Raw genomic sequence first — 13620 nt, 5'->3', positions numbered from 1 at the left:
AAATCGACATCCATTAAATCGACATCCACGTCTTCAGTGGCCGGGGAGTTGTTGTTGTCGGGGGGTTAACTAATCAGTTACTGGCCCAACGCTCTTGACTGCTCGGCCTAACCTCTAGGGGGGGTGGGGGGAGATTTTAAGGGATAGTTTTCACCCACATTTCTAAATTAAATACTTTGAGTGAAGGGTTGATAAGTCAGGTCAAATGGTTGAACATCGGCGATGGAGTGAGGAAAGAGCTAAATGAATAGGGGCTGCAGTAGCTTCAAGGTTAGAAAGACAGGCCGATATTCAAACCACCGAGCTGCCTGCAAGGAAATCTGCAAATTGACAGACTCTTTGACTTCAACATGAACATTGAGGCGATTTTCGATGTAAGAAATGCTTCCATTGGCCAATAGGCTACTGAGGATGGGGTCGTAATTTCAAATCACTGAATCAAATATGAATAATATGGATATGAACTGAATAGGCCTATGCTGAGTGTTCTACTGAGCTAACATGTAATTGGTCATACCAGGGATCATTTAGCTATTTGCTTTTTGATTGGTGGATGCGGTGGATTGAGACATATCCAATGCAAAAAAACCCCCCAGATCTCTAGTTTTAAACTGACAGATTTTTAATGGGGATTTTTTTATTTATTATTATGCTAATTAGATTTCCGCAGTGGTTTGGTACATCGACCTTAAACCGCCGCCGAGCAAATTTATCTAATGTGCTCTAGAGCGCCTAAAGGTGTTTTCCTTTGTCAACATTATTTCTTAATGCGCATCAGTTCTAGCGCTTTAATATGTTTTATTACATTTAAAGGGTTGGAAATAAGTGACTCCATAATGACATGTTAAATAGTCCTACCTACACCACCAGGTGTCTCCATAATAACATGTTAAATAGTCCTACCTACACCTGGTAAACAGGTGTCATAATGACATGTTAAATAGTCCTACCTACACCTGGTAAACAGGTGTCATAATGACATGTTAAATAGTCCTACCTACACCTGGTAAACAGGTGACTCCATAATGACATGTTAAATAGTCCTACCTACACCTGGTAAACAGGTGTCATAATGACATGTTAAATAGTCCTACCTACACCTGGTAAACAGGTGACTCCATAATGACATGTTAAATAGTCCTACCTACACCTGGTAAACAGGTGACTCCATAATAACATGTTAAATAGTCCTACCTACACCTGGTAATCAGGTGACTCCATAATAACATGTTAAATAGTCCTACCTACACCTGGTAAACAGGTGACTCCATAATGACATGTTAAATAGTCCTACCTACACCTGGTAAACAGGTGTCATAATGACATGTTAAATAGTCCTACCTACACCTGGTAAACAGGTGTCATAATGACATGTTAAATAGTCCTACCTACACCTGGTAAACAGGTGTCATAATGACATGTTAAATAGTCCTACCTACACCTGGTAAACAGGTGTCATAATGACATGTTAAATAGCCTACCTACACCTGGTAAACAGGTGTCATAATGACATGTTAAATAGTCCTACCTACACCTGGTAAACAGGTGACTCCATAATAACATGTTAAATAGTCCTACCTACACCTGGTAAACAGGTGACTCCATAATGACATGTTAAATAGTCCTACCTACACCTGGTAAACAGGTGTCATAATGACATGTTAAATAGCCTACCTACACCTGGTAAACAGGTGTCATCATGACATGTTAAATAGTCCTACCTACACCTGGTAAACAGGTGTCATAATGACATGTTAAATAGTCCTACCTACACCTGGTAAACAGGTGACTCCATAATGACATGTTAAATAGTCCTACCTACACCTGGTAAACAGGTGTCATAATGACATGTTAAATAGTCCTACCTACACCTGGTAAACAGGTGACTCCATAATAACATGTTAAATAGCCCTACCTACACCTGGTAAACAGGTGACTCCATAATAACATGTTAAATAGTCCTACCTACACCTGGTAAACAGGTGTCATAATGACATGTTAAATAGTCCTACCTACACCTGGTAAACAGGTGTCATAATGACATGTTAAATAGTCCTACCTACACCTGGTAAACAGGTGACTCCATAATGACATGTTAAATAGTCCTACCTACACCTGGTAAACAGGTGACTCCATAATGACATGTTAAATAGCCCTACCTACACCTGGTAAACAGGTGACTCCATAATGACATGTTAAATAGTCCTACCTATACCTGGTAAACAGGTGACTCCATAATGACATGTTAAATAGTCCTACCTACACCTGGTAAACAGGTGACTCCATAATAACATGTTAAATAGTCCTACCTACACCTGGTAAACAGGTGACTCCATAATGACATGTTAAATAGTCCTACCTACACCTGGTAAACAGGTGACTCCATAATGACATGTTAAATAGTCCTACCTACACCTGGTAAACAGGTGACTCCATAATGACATGTTAAATAGTCCTACCGACACCTGGTAAACAGGTGTCATAATGACATGTTAAATAGTCCTACCTACACCTGGTAAACAGGTGTCATAATGACATGTTAAATAGTCCTACCTACACCTGGTAAACAGGTGACTCCATAATGACATGTTAAATAGTCCTACCTACACCTGGTAAACAGGTGTCATAATGACATGTTAAATAGTCCTACCTACACCTGGTAAACAGGTGTCATAATGACATGTTAAATAGTCCTACCTACACCTGGTAAACAGGTGACTCCATAATGACATGTTAAATAGTCCTACCTACACCTGGTAAACAGGTGACTCCATAATGACATGTTAAATAGTCCTACCTACACCTGGTAAACAGGTGACTCCATAATGACATGTTAAATAGTCCTACCTACACCTGGTAAACAGGTGACTCCATAATGACATGTTAAATAGTCCTACCTACACCTGGTAAACAGGTGTCATAATGACATGTTAAATAGTCCTACCTACACCTGGTAAACAGGTGACTCCATAATGACATGTTAAATAGTCCTACCTACACCTGGTAATCAGGTGACTCCATAATGACATGTTAAATAGTCCTACCTACACCTGGTAAACAGGTGACTCCATAATGACATGTTAAATAGTCCTACCTACACCTGGTAAACAGGTGACTCCATAATGACATGTTAAATAGTCCTACCTACACCTGGTAAACAGGTGTCATAATGACATGTTAAATAGTCCTACCTACACCTGGTAAACAGGTGACGTCATAATGACATGTTAAATAGTCCTACCTACACCTGGTAAACAGGTGTCTCCATAATGACATGTTAAATAGTCCTACCTACACCTGGTAAACAGGTGTCATAATGACATGTTAAATAGTCCTACCTACACCTGGTAAACAGGTGTCATAATGACATGTTAAATAGTCCTACCTACACCTGGTAAACAGGTGACTCCATAATGACATGTTAAATAGTTCTACCTACACCTGGTAAACAGGTGTCATAATGACATGTTAAATAGTCCTACCTACACCTGGTAAACAGGTGTCATAATGACATGTTAAATAGTCCTACCTACACCTGGTAAACAGGTGACTCCATAATGACATGTTAAATAGTCCTACCTACACCTGGTAAACAGGTGACTCCATAATGACATGTTAAATAGTCCTACCTACACCTGGTAAACAGGTGTCATAATGACATGTTAAATAGTCCTACCTACACCTGGTAAACAGGTGTCATAATGACATGTTAAATAGTCCTACCTACACCTGGTAAACAGGTGACTCCATAATGACATGTTAAATAGCCTACCTACAAGTGTTCGTGCTGCTCAGTCTCAACACCCCCCTTCAGCCCTCCCCACCACTCACTTACTCAGAAACAGGTTGCCTCAGCAGCAACAGCAGCAGCAGGTCAAAGTTACAGGGGTGTAACTCTGGTTTTAGAAATGGGGGGGACATAACCTGGCGGTGGGTCTGGGGCTCCTTCCTCAGAATTTTTTTGTTTTTTTGGGGGGGGGGGGCATCTTAAAGCTCATTTCCTGCATTTCTATTAGGGCTGTCCTCGACAAAAAATTGTCTGACAATCAGAAATAGTATCGGACATCCCCAAATGGGTACATTTATAGGCCTACATTTGCGTGCAGGGCATGTGGACTAGTTCTACTTCGATATGCATAAATCAGGTGCGTGTCTTTACTCAACATTGACAGCACTTCAAACAGAAGAAGACGGATAAATTGACAAAAGTCAGAAATGGAAATGAAATAAGCAAAAAAAAACTTGGGTTCTCACAACTTGGTTGTGAGTTTCGCAAAACACATGTCCAAACCCGGCAATGAGAACCGTAGGCCCAAATTACTGTAACAATAATAACACAAGGCCTAAAATTAACACCGGCCCCCAGGTCGATTTTGGCATGTCGGGTAAAATGTCAATTTCACTAGCCACGTTGGCAGGTGGTCAGCGCTCAGCGGTGCGAGCATTTCACCAAAAAAAAATAGTACGATCACATTTATAGCAAAGTAAATGTTGCAGTAGCTGTTCAATTATCGTTTTGCTGTTTTGTTTCATATTTGGTCAATTAATTGCACAAAGTCAAAGAACTACAAATCCTATAGCCTATACTACCTCGTACTGCGACACTGCCTGGCTAGGGCGGGCCTAGGCACATGAAGAGCTATGTGAATGATTTGTCTTTCGAAGCGCTGTGCACAGGCATAAAAGTTGGTCTAATTTACTTTAAAACGAAAAGTCTACTGAAGTGAGATTTTGTCCTTGTGTTTCTTGGCTATTTACATTGTTTTGTTCACAAGCTAGATTGTTTTTCAATGTTTGAGTTTCAACTGCTTGGGAAGAGAAGACAATGCAGCTGTTAATCTCACCCGCACAATGACACATGACTCCCGAGTTGCGTTACCACGGTAACCTCCCGCCCTTAAAGGGGCAGGTGAACATATTTGTCTCATCTGTGATATTTTGGTAAAAAGGTTCAGGTCACAAAAAAAAATCAGAAATTAAATAATATACCACATTACTTCTTACTAGTAATACATTTATTGTTTTAGAAACATCTGTTTTTCTTGTTTTTGTTGGTGTAACTTTAGCGGGGAAAAAATATTTTAGCTGGTAAAAAAAATCTGAGTTGCTGGTATATTTTTAAATCTACCTGACAGTGGCTGGTGGACCAAAAAGTGAATTTAAGGCCCTGATAATATATTGAATGCCTTAACATAAATTACCGTAACCAAATAAACATTGCAGATAAGAAATTACGGGAATTAACGGTAAACGTCAAATTAAATGTTATTTGTCACATGCGCCGAATACAACAGGTGTAAACCTTTACAGTGAAATGTAGGCCACTACTGGTGATTTATTTAATGGGGAATTGATAGACACAGCAAACAGTGCACACAATGAAGTTACCAAATGGCAGGAGAGCACGCATTCTGGAGAGAGACGTGCCTTGTGCATCTGAGCCACAATCCCCATATTCTAGGACCATGTCATCCCCACGGCCTCCTCAATAGATTAGTCCACTGAGACAGGCACAAATTAGGCAGCTGTCACGTCTGCCATGAACAAAAATATATATTTGCAACTGCTGGACTAAAAAAAATCTCATGTTTTCAATACAGACCCATTTTGTCATACAGTTTTCCATATAAGGCACCCAGACCTTATGAAAGTTGCACAGTATAACCTTAATCTTGTTATATAGGATAACTAACCTTCCAATTAATAGCAATGCATTTCTTAGCCGCTATAAATGTTTGGTTAAAACAGTTTCTTCTGATAACAGGCTCCAGTATCAACATTTCCAATACAGCAGACAAAAACAGAGATACGGGAGAATCTGTAGGCATGCTGAGATAAAAGAACAAACTCGGACAGAATTCAGCCATTCAGCCAACCTCCCCTTTTTGTGTTTTTTCATCAAATTAATTATATTTCTGGGTACATGATATTAAGTTTCACTGGCAAATAGTATGTTCTATGGACGGTCTACAACTGCAGTCATTTATGTCTGATTATATGGGCATTCAAACAATCTGTATCCATTCATCATCATCATCATCATCATCAATAGGGTCTACCAGGTCTTCCTCACATTTTCGTTTGACATGTTTTGTGTCATGGGGAGAAGCCGCTCTCATCCTTTAATACAGTTTGGAAATCAACTTGATGTTTGTCAGACTGCCTTAAAAATAGTTTACATCTTTGAAGTTTCTGGCTTGTCCAGAATAAAGTGTTGTTGTATCTGCAAAAGTTCACCTCAGCTCCATCACAGACTGGTCTACCCTGACTGCCTGACCTCAGCACCATCACAGACTGGTCTTCCCTGACTGCCTGACCTCAGCACCATCACAGACTGGTCTACCCTGGCTGCCTGACCTCAGCTCCATCACAGACTGGTCTACCCTGACTGCTTGACCTCAGCTCCATCACAGACTGGTCTTCCCTGGCTGCCTGACCTCAGCTCCATCACAGACTGGTCTACCCTGACAGCCTGACCTCAGCTCCGTCACAGACTGGTCTACCCTGACAGCCTGACCTCAGCTCCGTCACAGACTGGTCTACCCTGACTGCCTGACCTCAGCTCCGTCACAGACTGGTCTTCCCTGACTGCCTGACCTCAGCTCCATCACAGACTGGTCTACCCTGACAGCCTGACCTCAGCTCCGTCACAGACTGGTCTACCCTGACTGCCTGACCTCAGCTCCGTCACAGACTGGTCTACCCTGGCCACCTGACCTCAGCTCTGTCACAGACTGGTCTACCCTGGCTGCCTGACCTCAGCTCCGTCACAGACTGGTCTACCCTGGCTACCTGACCATGCTGAGACTCCTGTCACCATCTGATCCTGCTCAGATGAGGCATGACAAAGAATTACCTTGGTGTACATTTATGTATACATTATATTATCCAAGAATAGAATTTAATGTTTAAATATTTGAAATGACCATTATTCTCAGATCCCAGACTGTAGCCTACCCATCAAGATTGAAACTTTGTATCCATTCACCGATTGTTATAATATACTGCAAAATTCACCCGAGCTTTGTAGACTGGTCTTCCTTGGCTTTCTGACCCTGGTGGGACACCTGTTACCATCTGATCCTACTGATGAGCATTGTGTTGTGTACTGACAGTTTAGCATGTCACAGACTGGCTACACTGTGTCAGTGTGAAAAGTAGGGAAACTGACAGATCAATGTCCTTACATACAGTAGCTATACTGACTAATAAAAACTCACATTGCGCTGTCAAAAAAAAAAAAAACGTTAGAATATCGGTCTTCAATCGTTTGATTCAGGTCTAATGTGATAAGAGGCGAAAAATAATAGCTAAAGTTAGAGATAGCTAGCTAATGTTAGCCAACTTTTGGCTAGCTCTAAATGGTACATAAACTGACAAAAACTAGCCAAGTTAATTGCCTTGTGTTGAAACGGGACAAAAACTGTACAAAACATTTCCATACAAACAGCAGCTGTTAGATCCTTCTACCTGGCAGATAGCTAGAGACTTCCGTTGAGAGGGAGTCCCCTGTGTCACATCTCCTCCCATCCTCAGTGAAAGTTGTGCCCCTGAGATGAACACATAGGCCTATCTCTCTGTCCATTCTTAGCCTGTAATTTAGGAAATGTGTGTGATATAAAAAATAAAAAAAAATCTGCTAATATGTAAAATTATGTAGAATTGCAAGAAATAAAATGATTTTTTTTTCTCCCCCCGAGCTGCAAAAACAGATGATAGATTCATGCAATTTTTTTACTATAGATATTTTTCCAGCCCTACTCTTGTCCACCTTCTGGACCGCAGCCCTGTGCCCTATCAAAATCGTTGCATTGCCATGTAATGGCTTACAGGACGAAGAACAGTTTCTAAAACTGCATATCTAAGACTCTGGTCTATTCAGGAAGTGAGGGTAAACAGTAGTCATGTTCTCTGCTATCCACTTTATGTTAATTATTATTTTGGGCATAGGGGAGTCACTTGTATAGGGTCACTTGTTTTTTTTTAAGTGTTCAGGGAGGTTTAGGTAAAATATATTTTGCTGAAGGGAGGGCCATTCATTTTCATTTCAGAGCGATCCGGTGTTTCACCCTTATAATAAATAACGTTCACGCCCTTAGGTCACTACACAGGAATATTTTTACTTAACTAGGTAAACATAGGAGCAATACCTTTTCTGCATCAGGTCTCTGATCCACAGTGCAATGTGCAACACGGACGCATTCTGAGACTCGTACATCTAGAAGTCTATGAAGTAGTCAATGATTTGCTGACAGTCTTTTCGGGTCAAAGGATACATTGTAAAACAGTTTATGGAAAGTGAGGTGGTGGACTCCAGGATCACTATGGTTCCCCTCCAGAATCACTGTAACACTATGGTTCCCCTCCAGAATCACTGTAACACTGTGGTTCCCCTCCAGAATCACTATGGTTCCCCTCCAGAATCACTGTAACACTGTGGTTCCCCTCCAGGATCACTATGGTTCCCCTCCAGAATCACTGTAACACTGTGGTTCCCCTCCAGAATCACTGTAACACTGTGGTTCCCCTCCAGAATCACTGTAACACTGTGGTTCCCCTCCAGGATCACTATGGTTCCCCTCCAGAATCAATGGTTCCCCTCCAGAATCACTATGGTTCCCCTCCACGATCACTATGGTTCCCCTCCAGAATCACTGTAACACTATGGTTCCCCTCCACCTAGCTCCTCCAGGATCATACGCATCTGTGCCCAGACACCCAGAGAGCAGGAGGAGGGCCACAGAAACCATCGGACAACCGGGCTTCCGTTCTGACTCAACTAGATGAGATTTGGATAGAGGGCCCTGCGAGACTAAGTAGACAGAGACCGGAGTGGAGGTTGAGGCCTTCAAGGAGTGGAGGTTGAGGCCTTCAAGGAGTGGAGGTTGAGGCCTTCAAGGAGTGGAAGTTGAGGCCTTCAAGGAGTGGAGGTTCAGGCCTTCAAGGAGTGGAAGTTGAGGCCTTCAAGGAGTGGAGGTTGAGGCCTTCAAGGAGTGGAGGTTGAGGCCTTCAAGGAGTGGAGGTTGAGGCCTTCAAGGAGTGGAGGTTGAGGCCTTCAAGGAGTGGAGGTTGAGGCCTTCAAGGAGTGGAGGTTGAGGCCTTCAAGGAGTGGAAGTTGAGGCCTTCAAGGAGTGGAGGTTGAGGCCTTCAAGGAGTGGAGGTTGAGGCCTTCAAGGAGTGGAGGTTGAGGCCTTCAAGGAGTGGAGGTTGAGGCCTTCAAGGAGTGGAGGTTCAGGCCTTCAAGGAGTGGAGGTTCAGGCCTTCAAGGAGTGGAGGTTCAGGCCTTCAAGGAGTGGAGGTTCAGGCCTTCAAGGAGTGGAGGTTCAGGCCTTCAAGGCGGCCACATACACCCAGAGAGGAATAGGTAAATAAGTCTTAAAAAAAAAAGATTTTGCCTCAAACACGTCGGTGTGAGATCAACAAGACTGTAAAAGAAGGAGTGTTCCGAGCTGTTTCAAAGTCTATTGGTCAGAGGTTATTATGACAATAAAGAGTTGTGTAACTCCTGAACCTGAGCCAACTCTTTTTCAATGAGGGGAAAGCATGAACACAAAACACACACACACTCCACTGACAGGAGCTTGGATTCCCACGAAGGCAGAGCCACTTCTGTTCAGACCTGGGGCGCCCAAATCCACAAAGCATCTCAGTGTAGGAGTGCTGATCTAGGATCAGGTCCTCCCTATCCATGTGATCTTATTCATTATGATTTAAAAAGGTGAAACTGATCCAGCACTTCTACTCTGAGACACTTTGGGGAATACAGGGCCTGGTCTAGTTCCCAATAATACAATATCTCTTCCACTCCTTTGTCTGGTATTTCAGCTCCTATTACTTTATATAAACCAGACAGAGGGTCTTGGGGACACACAACCAGACAGAGAGGGTCTTGGGGACACACAACCAGACAGAGAGGGTCTTGGGGACACACAACCAGACAGAGAGGGTCTTGGGGACACACAACCAGACAGAGAGGGTCTTGGGGACACACAACCAGACAGAGAGGGTCTTGGGGACACATAACCAGACAGAGAGGGTCTTGGGGACACACAACCAGACAGAGAGGGTCTTGGGGACACACAACCAGACAGAGAGGGTCTTGGGGACACACAACCAGACAGAGAGGGTCTTGGGGACACACAACCAGACAGAGAGGGTCTTGGGGACACATAACCAGACAGAGAGGGTCTTGGGGACACACAACCAGACAGAGAGGGTCTTGGGGACACATAACCAGACAGAGAGTGTCTTGGGGACACAGAACCAGACAGAGAGGGTCTTGGGGACACACAACCAGACAGAGAGGGTCTTGGGGACACACAACCAGACAGAGAGGGTCTTGGGGACACACAACCAGACAGAGAGGGTCTTGGGGACACACAACCAGACAGAGAGGGTCTTGGGGACACATAACCAGACAGAGAGGGTCTTGGGGACACATTCTACAAAGACCAGCTGAGCCCCTACACTGACTGAAAGAGAAATGACACTATTGCACCTCCCTTCCGGCCTACACTGACTGAATAAAGATGAGGTTAAAGGTCAAACAAACCAAAGGTATGGCTACCACTGACTTCAAGAGATGGGGTGGGTTAAAGGTCAAACTACCACTGACTGAAAGAGATGGGGTTAAAGGTCAAACTACCACTGACTGAAAGAGATGGGGTTAAAGGTCAAACTACCACTGACTGAAAGAGATGGGGTTAAAGGTCAAACTACCACTGACTGAAAGAGATGGGGTTAAAGGTCAAACTACCACTGACTGAAAGACATGGGGTTAAAGGTCAAACTACCACTGACTGAAAGAGATGGGGTTAAAGGTCAAACTACCACTGACTGAAAGAGATGGGGTTAAAGGTCAAACTACCACTGACTGAAAGAGATGGGGTTAAAGGTCAAACTACCACTGACTGAAAGACATGGGGTTAAAGGTCAAACTACCACTGACTGAAAGAGATGGGGTTAAAGGTCAAACTACCACTGACTGAAAGAGATGGGGTTAAAGGTCAAACTACCACTGACTGAAAGAGATGGGGTTAAAGGTCAAACTACCACTGACTGAAAGACATGGGGTTAAAGGTCAAACTACCACTGACTGAAAGACATGGGGTTAAAGGTCAAACTACCACTGACTGAAAGACATGGGGTTAAAGGTCAAACTACCACTGACTGAAAGAGATGGGGTTAAAGGTCAAACTACCACTGACTCTTGAATATGATGGAGCATTATTTTTTATACCAAGAACCTCGTAGCCGCCACGATCTTGAACCAGATGTCTTGAGATATACAAAACAGCGTATTCAAAACCAATGCCTGGGACATAAGACAGAGGTGATGGTATTTGTCTGCAGAGTCGTTCCATGGTGCTACCGAAGAAGAAGTGCATTGTGAGAACGAAGGGTAGACCCAAAGTCTCCGCAAGAAACTCCTTACCTCATGGAGTCAGTCAGCAGAAAGTCATACTGTTCTCTCCAGCAGCTCTGATAACAGCACTTTGCAGACTTCCTGGTTCTGTCTCACGCCAACATCTATCATGGCCTTGACCTTCACTGACGACTGGATTAAATTGCCATCGGGCATGTCGTATTTCCAGGATCTCAGCATTTTATCCAAGGAATACCTGGGATAGGATAAAATAATCCTTCTAACCCCCCCTTAAAAGATTTAGATGCACTATTGTAAATTGGTTGTTCCACTGGATATCATAAGGTGAATGCACCAATTTGTAAGTCGCTCTGGATAAGAGCGTCTGCTAAATGACTTAAATGTAAATGTAATGTACCCCTGGACTTCCTGCCTGGTGAAGGGAGCCTGGAGGATCTCAAAAGCGGTAGCCGTCGCCGTCAAGGAAACGATTGCTGATGGTGGGTGGCCTCTCTGTGACAGCTCCTCCACCAGGGTCTTCATGTTGAGAGTGGGTGTATTGTTATGAGTGGGTGTGTGTGTATTGTTATGAGTGGGTGTGTGTGTGTGTATTGTTAAGAGTGGGTGTATTGTTAAGAGTGGGTGTGTGTGTATTGTTATGAGTGGGTATGGGTGTACTGTTATGAGTGGGTGTACTGTTAAGAGTGGGTGTACTGTTAAGAGTGGGTGTATTGCTATGAGTGGGTGTATTGCTATGAGTGGGTATGTGTGTGTTGTTGAGAGTGGGTGTATTGTTGAGAGTGGGTGTATTGTTGAGAGTGGGTGTATTGTTGAGAGTGGGTGTATTGTTGAGAGTGGGTGTAGAGTGGGTGTATTGTTGAGAGTGGGTGTATTGTTGAGAGTGGGTGTATTGTTGAGAGTGGGTGTATTGTTGAGAGTGGGTGTATTGTTGAGAGTGGGTGTATTGTTGAGAGTGGGTGTATTGTTGAGAGTGGGTGTATTGTTGAGAGTGGGTGTAGAGTGGGTGTATTGTTGAGAGTGGGTGTAGAGTGGGTGTATTGTTGAGAGTGGGTGTATTGTTAAGAGTGGGTGTATTGTTGAGAGTGGGTGTATTGTTGAGAGTGGGTGTATTGTTGAGAGTGGGTGTATTGTTGAGAGTGGGTGTATTCTCCCGGCCAGATCCACACCTTGACCCCCGGATACACACAGACTGTATCAGGCCCAGTGCAGGCAACAGCAGCACCAGCACAGCAGGCAGGATGAGGCAATGAGAAAACACTGACTGAGGAGAAGACCTGGGAACTTCTTGACTAATAGACAGCGTCCCAAATGGAGCCCCTATTCCCTGAACATAAAATGTCCACTCCCAATATAGTGCACTACTTTTGACCAGAGCCCATTAAAAGTAGTGCACTATTTACTGAATAGGGCTCCATTTGGGATGCACAGCAATGACGTCGTAAAGACTTGTCACATGGTCTGAGACAACACTACTGGCAGACCGACAGCAATTATCAGGACGACATAATCTCTCCCATTCAGGAATGTTAAAAAAAGAAATATATATTTATCCGTTATTTTACCAGGTAAGTTGACTGAGAACACATTCTCATTTACAGCAACAACCTGGGAAATAGTTACAGGGAAGAGGAGGGGGGATGAATTGGTGGTCCCCTGTGGCTCAGCTGGTAGAGCATGGTGTTTGCAATGGCAGGGTTGTGGGTTCGATTCCCACGGGGGACCAGTACGGGAAAAAAAAAAAAAAATGTATGAAATGAAATGTATGCATTCACTACTGTAAGTCGCTCTGGATAAGAGCATCTGATAAATGACTAAAATGTAAAATGGATGAATGAACCAATTGTAAGCTGGGGATGATTAGGTGGCCATGGTGGTACGAGGGCCAGCATCCCACCTAAAGGTAGCCTTAAAAATGCCTGTTTTTTAAAGGTGTTTTAAAAAAAAAAATGTTATGAAGTTTCTACAACCATGGAATACAGCAGCACATAGATCAGGCTACATTTGGTGTAGTACAGAAAACAGTTCCACGTGCTGTGTAGTAACTATACAGAGCAGAGTCATGCACGGCATTTTGATTCTAATCAAAACTTTATTAGTCACATACGCCCGAATACAAAAAGTGTAGACCTTACAGTGAAATGCTTACTTATGAGCCCCTAACCAACAATGTAGTTTAAAAAAATAATATGGATAAGAATAAGACATAAAAGTAACAAGTAATTAAAGAGCAGCAG

Source organism: Salmo salar, chromosome ssa01 (genome assembly GCF_905237065.1).
Source record: "Salmo salar chromosome ssa01, Ssal_v3.1, whole genome shotgun sequence".
Taxonomy (NCBI): domain Eukaryota; kingdom Metazoa; phylum Chordata; class Actinopteri; order Salmoniformes; family Salmonidae; genus Salmo; species Salmo salar.
Note: the sequence above shows the minus strand (reverse complement) of the source record.